The sequence below is a fragment of the Trichosurus vulpecula genome, chromosome 4 (assembly GCF_011100635.1).
Source record: "Trichosurus vulpecula isolate mTriVul1 chromosome 4, mTriVul1.pri, whole genome shotgun sequence".
NCBI classification, from domain to species: domain Eukaryota; kingdom Metazoa; phylum Chordata; class Mammalia; order Diprotodontia; family Phalangeridae; genus Trichosurus; species Trichosurus vulpecula.
The window spans coordinates 85883160-85890919 of record NC_050576.1 but is presented as its reverse complement, the minus strand read 5'-3'; the positions used below and the strand labels follow the sequence as shown (position 1 = coordinate 85890919).

Below are 7760 nucleotides of genomic sequence, written 5' to 3'. Positions count from 1 at the left end.
AGGTTTCTTTTTTTCTCATTAATACTCATTACAACTCACCAAGCCTGATAATTCTAAAGGATATAGTTCATGTCCTGTGTTAAATCTTACCCAAATAAGGGACTCTCTCTTTAGGTTATAGACATTGTCTGGACAGAGCACGTAGCTTGTATATTAGCCATTCCTTACTCTTGCTATGTTAATGGCCCATTTTTTCCTAATCATGAATTTCTCTCCTTCAGATTTAGTTAATTTAGTTATTTTGAAAATCAGGGACCCTGGAGACATTTATTGTTCTCTCTGTGTAGAAGAACAAGGGGGAGGAGAGTACAGAGGACCCACAATCCATTGATCTTCAGTGAACTTCTTAGCCCCTAAAGAAGAATCCTTTGTTGTCCCTTCTGCCCCTCCCCCCTGAAATGGCAAAAGGTTCAATGATACATGACCTTCGGTGGTCACTGGGACAGTCCTCACTATGTCTTTAATGGTTCCTTTTTTTGCCTTCTTTTTGGTTTTCCTGGCCCCTGCTTTTTTCTTCCTCTTATCTCTCTACTCGAGCACCTACCTCATCTTCTGTTTCCTCTTTTCATTTTCTCTTTTTCTTTTTCTTGTTGTTGTTTTTCTTCCTGCAATTCTTATCAATTTGTTCTAATCGCACATGCTCATTCCTGTCTATTGTTGATAATTCTTCCTCCCTCCTTTCCTTCCTTCCTTCCTTCCTTCCTTCCTTCTTTCCTTCCTTCCTTCTTTCCTTCCTTTTATTCCTTCCTTCCTCCTTCTCCTTCTCCTTTGCCTTCTCCTCCTCTTCCTCAGTTGAGGAGTCAGGGACACCTGTGTTCTGGCCTTTTTATTGGACCAGGAAGGCCCAGTCCTGCTCTTTTGACCATGCATGGCCTTCATGGTTAGCCCATATCCCTTACAGGTTCGAATAAACTCCTCATCTGTCAGGATCTTTGCTGGTGGAGGCACCTCTTCATTGCTACTTTGTTCACTCTGCTTCTCTGCTTCCTCCCCTCCTGAAGGGAGAGTGTCACTCTTTATGAAGTGTCCGTACAACAGATTGAATTTAGAGCCCCTAGAACATTTCTGCTTGCTAGTATCCTTGGCCATCTTTACTCCATTCTTCCCAGTCTCCACTACCAAGATGGCTGCTGTTTTCTTCAATAGTTTTTGCCACCAGATGTTATTTAACTCTTTAGAAGGGTTATGTCCCATCTCAACATTATTCTGCTTCAATTTCACCTTGGTGGCCTGGAATATGCCATCTTCCTTCTTTCCCATGCCCTTGCCTTGAATCCTTTCATGCCTGGCTAGCTGCTTCTCAGCAAAATTTATCCTTTGACCCTTGATCTCTGAGGTGACACTCATGTTAAGGAAAGGGTTATTGTCTATCCTCAATGTCTCACCAGTTCAGAGGTGGTTAATATAATTCCTATTTATCTTGATCTCTTAGCACCTCTTCTTCCTTTTCAGTGTGCAGCTGGCTTCCCTATCCTAAAGGGTACCACTCACAGTCCTGAATGTGTCTTCTTAGCAGAAGGATGTGGACTCCACTCAGATTTGGTTTATAGCAAGAATGTCAATATCCAAATGATTCAGTTCCTCCATCAATATGTTGATCAAAGGTCATTGGACAAGAAATGTGATATAGTGAATAGGACACTGGACTTTGAGGCAATAAGACCTAGATTCAAATTCTGCTTTAGATTCTTTGTATTTTTATGAACCTGAAGAAACCATAATCTCTTTGTACTTCAGTTTCTTCATACATAAAATGAAGGGGTCGGACTTGATGGTCCTTAAGCCCCTTCTACCTTTTAATATATGATATTATGATTGTGTGTTGTTTTTCAATCATTCAGTCATGTCTGACGGTTTATGACCCTGTGTACTATATCATGCCAATACTGTCCATGAACTTTTCTTGGCAAGGATGCTATAGCGGTTTGTAATTTTTTCCCCGGAGGCAAATAAAGGTTAAATAACTTGACCAGGGTTACATAGCTAGTATCTGAGGCTATATTTGAACACCTTCCTGAACTACACTCTATCCACCAAATCATTTAGCTGCCTCTGTGATCCTGTGACATAAATCCAAATTCTGGCTTTGCCATTTACTACCTGTGTGGATTTGAGTATGTCATATAATTTCCCTGGTCTTCAATTTCATCACCTTTAAGATGAGAAGATTTGCCTATTCGTCAGAATAATACAGTGTAAAGAGTGCTGGCTCTGGAGTCAGAGGATATAGGCTTAAATGCCAGTTATAACTAGAATTATGTGGTCACTTTGTGCAAGTCACATAACTCATTTGGGTCTCAATTTGTTCATCTGTAAAATGAGGGGTTGGACTAGATGGCTTCTGATATGCCTTTTGTTTCTATATCTATTATCCTACAAACTTAAAAAAACATCTAATGACTATTCCAGCTTTACGTCCACAAAACCTTAAACCCAATTCATTCTGAAGCTCATAGATTGGAACACAATAGGTCCCTGACCAAGCTCCACTTAATGGCTATATTTTGGGCCCTCCTGGCTTACAGTGAATGTCAAAGGTAATTGTTTCTCTTTAGAACGGCAACCCTGAGGGTCTTCCCCTCCTAGCTTGATTTTTTTTTCCTTTTTTTCCTAATTAAAGGGTCCATTTCATTGAATGGGTGTTACCTCACTCTAAGTGAGGACATGAAAAGGCCTTAGCCTAAAAGGGCCAGGATCCTCCATTACATCCTGGGTCATCTCCAGTCATCCTGATAAATACCTGGTCACTGGATCCAGATGGCTCTGGAGGTGAAAGTAAGTCTGGTAACCTTACAAAGCTCTCCCTTACTCAAATCAAAGTCAACTGCACATCATGTCATCATTTCCCTGATGTCATAGTCCTCCTCGAAAATGAAGGACACACAACTATAATACTATAATCTGATTATTGAAAGGTAGAGTAGAAACAACTAAGTTAATATTTATGGATTGTCTAGAAAAGGAATTTTTTAGGACTCTATGGCCCCTTTCCACCATTCTTTGAGTACCGAAGTAGCAAAAGAGGAACACAGAGGACTGAGGATCATTTCATATTTTTCTGCATTTCATCTGTTGCCATGCCTAAGAATCCTTTATCATGTGGTCAGGATATGTCCATAAGATAGCCCTAGAAAAGTAACCTTATCTGTTGTTGTGACCTTATTTTGTATCCATGGTAAAAACTATAGGGGCTTGTATAGTATTAATGTGATGGAAGATCTTTCCCATCCATTCAGTAGGCTTCAGGTAGTCCTAGATGGGAAAGCTTGATTATATCTTTGTTTGTAAGTAGGCCTAAAACCCCTACTTACTAGGTGCCAAGCCACTGTGGGTGTGAAGCCCTCAGGACCCTAAGAGGAGTTATTAAGACCAGAGTCAATGGTATGTGCTCTGAGTTCTAGTCAATCATGAATTCAGCCAATCAGAGACCTGAGTTCTAGCCAATCAGATGCTGGCTAGGACTGTATAAAAGGAGAGAGCAGAATTGAAGGTGAGTAGAACTGAAGGAGAAGCAAAACTGAGAGCAGCAGAATTAAGAAGCAGACATCAAGAAGACACTGAGGCAGCAGACATTGAGGGAGAGCCAGCATAGGAAGAGACTGCAGAGCAGAGAGTGCAGAACAAGAGAGTTTTGGAGATGAAAGAGCAGAATCTTCAGAGAGCTACAGAAATCAAATTCAGCCAAGGAGAAGGAGCAGAAACTTGGAGTCTACAGAACTGCACAAGAGAGCACTGAGCTAAGAGTTAGAATTCATGAGTGATTGTTTACCGGAAGGCCCTATCAGGGGGAAGGTTACAGGATGACTTGGTTCTCTGCTATAATACTGTGTTACATTCCTTGTTACTACACTGACATGCACTTACTGGTTTTTGGAATGTAACTACTACTACATTGAATTGGGGGTATTGGTGCTTGGATTTGATCCTCTGGAGTCTAAATAAATATTATACTTCCTCTGCCTTCTACATAGAGACTTTTTCAAACTTCGAGATTCAGAACATTCAGGTATGTTCATGGTCATCCTTGAGGTCATAAATCTTGCCTAACTGATATTATTTGTGCTCCACTGGAATAGCATCTCAACCAAAGGTCACTTCTATAGCATGTCAAGATATAGGGGTAGGATTTCTCAATGCAAATAAATAAATTACAAAAGCAGAGGAAATCAGAGGGAACTAGAAACTCCTGGGAAAAAGTCTACTTATTTCAGGAATACTTTGAAAATTTTAACAGAGCACATGGGGTTGTTTTGAGTTCAAACTTTTGTTTCTCTTCAATATTTGTGGAGGGAAAGATACAAACAAGAGCAAAAATTACCACAGCCTCTACTTATTACCCTATATGTATGTAAAAAATCTAGAGTCTAAATGTTCTATTTTATTTTGGGAATCAAAAAAGATCATCAGCTTAAAGGGGTTTAAGAAAACATATGTACTTAACAGAAATTATTTTAATGTCTAAGAATCAAAAATATCCCAATTCTGAATGTCGACAATAAGTTTTTTTGTACTTCTGCCCTTTAAGATACTTCATAATTGACTTGAATGAAAATACTTCACTTGTAAAGATTCAAAAATTGTCATTTCTCCTTTGATATACATAATATAGGCATTTTAAAGGTCTTGACAGTTTCATTACTATTTTTTTGTTGTTTCAACTAGCCTAATAAAAGGTGTAACATTGCCCAAGTTCTCTCTATGAGAAAAAAAAATTGTGTGTGTTTATGTGTGTGTGTGCATGTATATGCATATATACCTGTATATACACATATGTATATATGCATGGATACAGGTATGTGTATACACATATGTGCACATGTATGTATAAATATCATGCATATACACATATATACATACATATAACATATACATACATATATACATGCATGCATGCATAAGTACACAGAACATAGGAAACTTGATTCCAGCAGAAAACTCTTTAGCACATATGGTGCTACAGACAAGAGTTCACAAATAACCTGCAGGATATCTTTCCAAGGTCTCTCCAAGAGTAAATCTATTTCTTTTTTTATGAAGTTACTCGACCCCCGTCCATATTGCCCTTTAAAAAGCAAACAAAGTTTCACAAAACAAAAAGAAAAAAAAAACCTGTCATACTGTTCTAGTTTTCAGAAGATGATATAATTAAAAATAGTAGATCACAATATATTTTAGTATAGCTGTATATTATCTATCAAATGGCTATTGCTTCATATAGCACATCATATGCACATCTTATCCTTGTCCTTCTCTTATCCAAATCCTTGCATAAATCTTCTACAGGATATCTGCTCAGAGTTCTGAGGGGAGAATTTTGGGAAAGTAGTGGTATTTTAGAATCTAGAGAAGCCCATATCCCCCACAAATATCCAAAAAAAAATTTAAAAGCCCACCAGAGGAATGATAAATGAAAACAAAGAGGTATAATATCTTCCATCTAGTACAGGACTCTACAAAAAGCCTACCAAAATCTATTAAGAGTCTTCATGAAGACACATCAAGGCATGCAAGCGGCTAAATCCCATGAAAGGAGACAGGGCCAGAGAAGTCCTTACTGTAGGGTTTTTCTCCATAAGGCCTCCATCCAAATCACCAGAAGAATAGGGCTAGGCCATCATCTAGTCAGCCCTAACTTGATCCATTATTCAGAGTTGTCAGAACCCAGGCAGTCAAGCCAAAATGACAACAGTATAGAAATTCAGACAACTCTTGGGCAACTCCATGTCCAAACGGTTCTATGGCAGAGAAGCCATAGTAAGCAAAAGTACTCGCTCAGAACCTGGGAAGCAAAGCACCTAAGTTCTTGAAGGAGGCCTGTTACCAGTGCATTAAACATTTGTATGGGGCCTATCATGAAAGGGACTGAGCCAAACCTGTTTTGGACTGTGTAAGAAGAATGAGATAGACAAGGGGCAAGATCGAAATCTAAGCCAATCTAAAAAAACTGATAACAAATAAGGAATTCCTGCAGGAGGCCCTAGCTTTAGCCACCATTTTCCATAGTAGGCAAGGCCTGCTCATATCATTCAAATATATGGAAGGGATCAGAGTCTGAGAGAGATGCAAAACCCAAATCCAGTCAATGGGTCAATAAATGTTTTTAAGGACTTGCTCTATGCCAGGCACTGCACTAAATTCTAGGAATAATATGAAATGCCACTGCTCTCAGGGAGACCACAATGTAATGAGGGAGATAACATGCAAACAACTATACATACGCAAGCTAAGTACAAGATAAATAAAAGCTCAGGATATGGGTAAACAGAAGAAAAGGCTAAACAAAATGAATAAATTCCTTGCACAATGAGAAAAACCAAAGGCAAGCCCAGAATAAAAGAATAACTAACTCTATAGCAAGGTCAAATAGTCCTGGCCACAAGGACTTCAAGAGTACCTCAATGATATTCAACAAGACATACAAAATGAAATGTTAAAGGAATTTGATAGAATTAACAGCTTGCAGCAGATGGTGATAATCATCATCCAAAAGTTTATTTTTATGCACACACATGTGAGTATATGGACATATAGACATATATACGTATGCATGTATATGTATAGCATGTGTGCACACACATGTATATGTACATAATATATATACAGATTTGTGTATATAAGTAAGCATATACACATATACATGTGTGTAGAGAGATACACATATACACATATATGTATATATGCACTCACGAAAGTAAAAGATTGGTTAAAAAATATTGCTGTCTATTATTAAAAACAAGTAATGTGGAAAACAATTGAAAGAAAGAATCACTGAAAATCATGACCATGCCAAATGGTCTTTCTCCCAGGTATTTTTATACTTCATGAACACCAATACGAGAAAAAAAAAAACTGTCCACCTCTTATCCTTCCCCTAGATACACATTTTCCCAGCACCTAGTAAGGTACTTGAGACACAGTAAGTTCTTAATAAATGCTTATTGAATGTCTTTTTTTTCAACTAAGCAATGCTTTGATATACCATTTTACATGAAATTAATCATTGATAATATTTGTACCCCCCAAGTATCTCTCCAGTCCTCTCTGAGTGAACCCTGATTTTGATTTCTATAGGATTGTGACATTTCATGTTTACTACCACATAGTATTTCTAGAAGAATACTAAAATATTCAAATGGATTTATGAGCTTATTAATGAGTTTATTCCTTCAATAACTGAACTCTATAATTCATCTATCTTTGATTACTTTGAAAAATTCTTTTCCACATCTACCCATAAGTTTGCCACCCTTTATTTTGGAGGCCTTTCATGGTTTCACCTGACATTGTTAGTATGACAAAGAGTGTGTTATAAAAATGGGCCTTTGTTTCAGAGAGAAGCTTTGGGTCCTTAAAAACATTACATAATTTTCCATTATCCATTCTGTTCTCTATTTTCTGTGCCATTCTGGGCCCAGTTCATCATTCACCAGCGGTGAATAACATAGGTGTTGATGAACCAGCTCTAGAAACTGTTCATTCATAGAGAGTATTTATTATCAAGTTTTGGATAATAGGTATTTTTTATCTACTTCACATTCCCCATACAGAAATTTAGGACAAACTCTTTTGATAAACTATAGAACTCATCAGAGTGCGCTGGAAAAATTAAGCGATGTTATTGAATGGAAAAGTCAATTAATTTAGTCTATGCATATACCAACATTCAGCAGACAAAACAATGGATTATCCATAACTATATTCAAAACCAGAGGAAAACTGTCATAATTCTCTGAATATCCTATATCATGAATTAACAGAGA

At 37.6% G+C, this 7760-nt stretch overlaps 1 pseudogene; it reads right to left on the bottom strand.

Moving 5' to 3' along the window:
* Nucleotides 1–267: 267 nt before the first annotated feature.
* LOC118846784 lies at nucleotides 268–1347 on the bottom strand (annotated as a pseudogene).
* Nucleotides 1348–7760: the final 6413 nt, after the last annotated feature.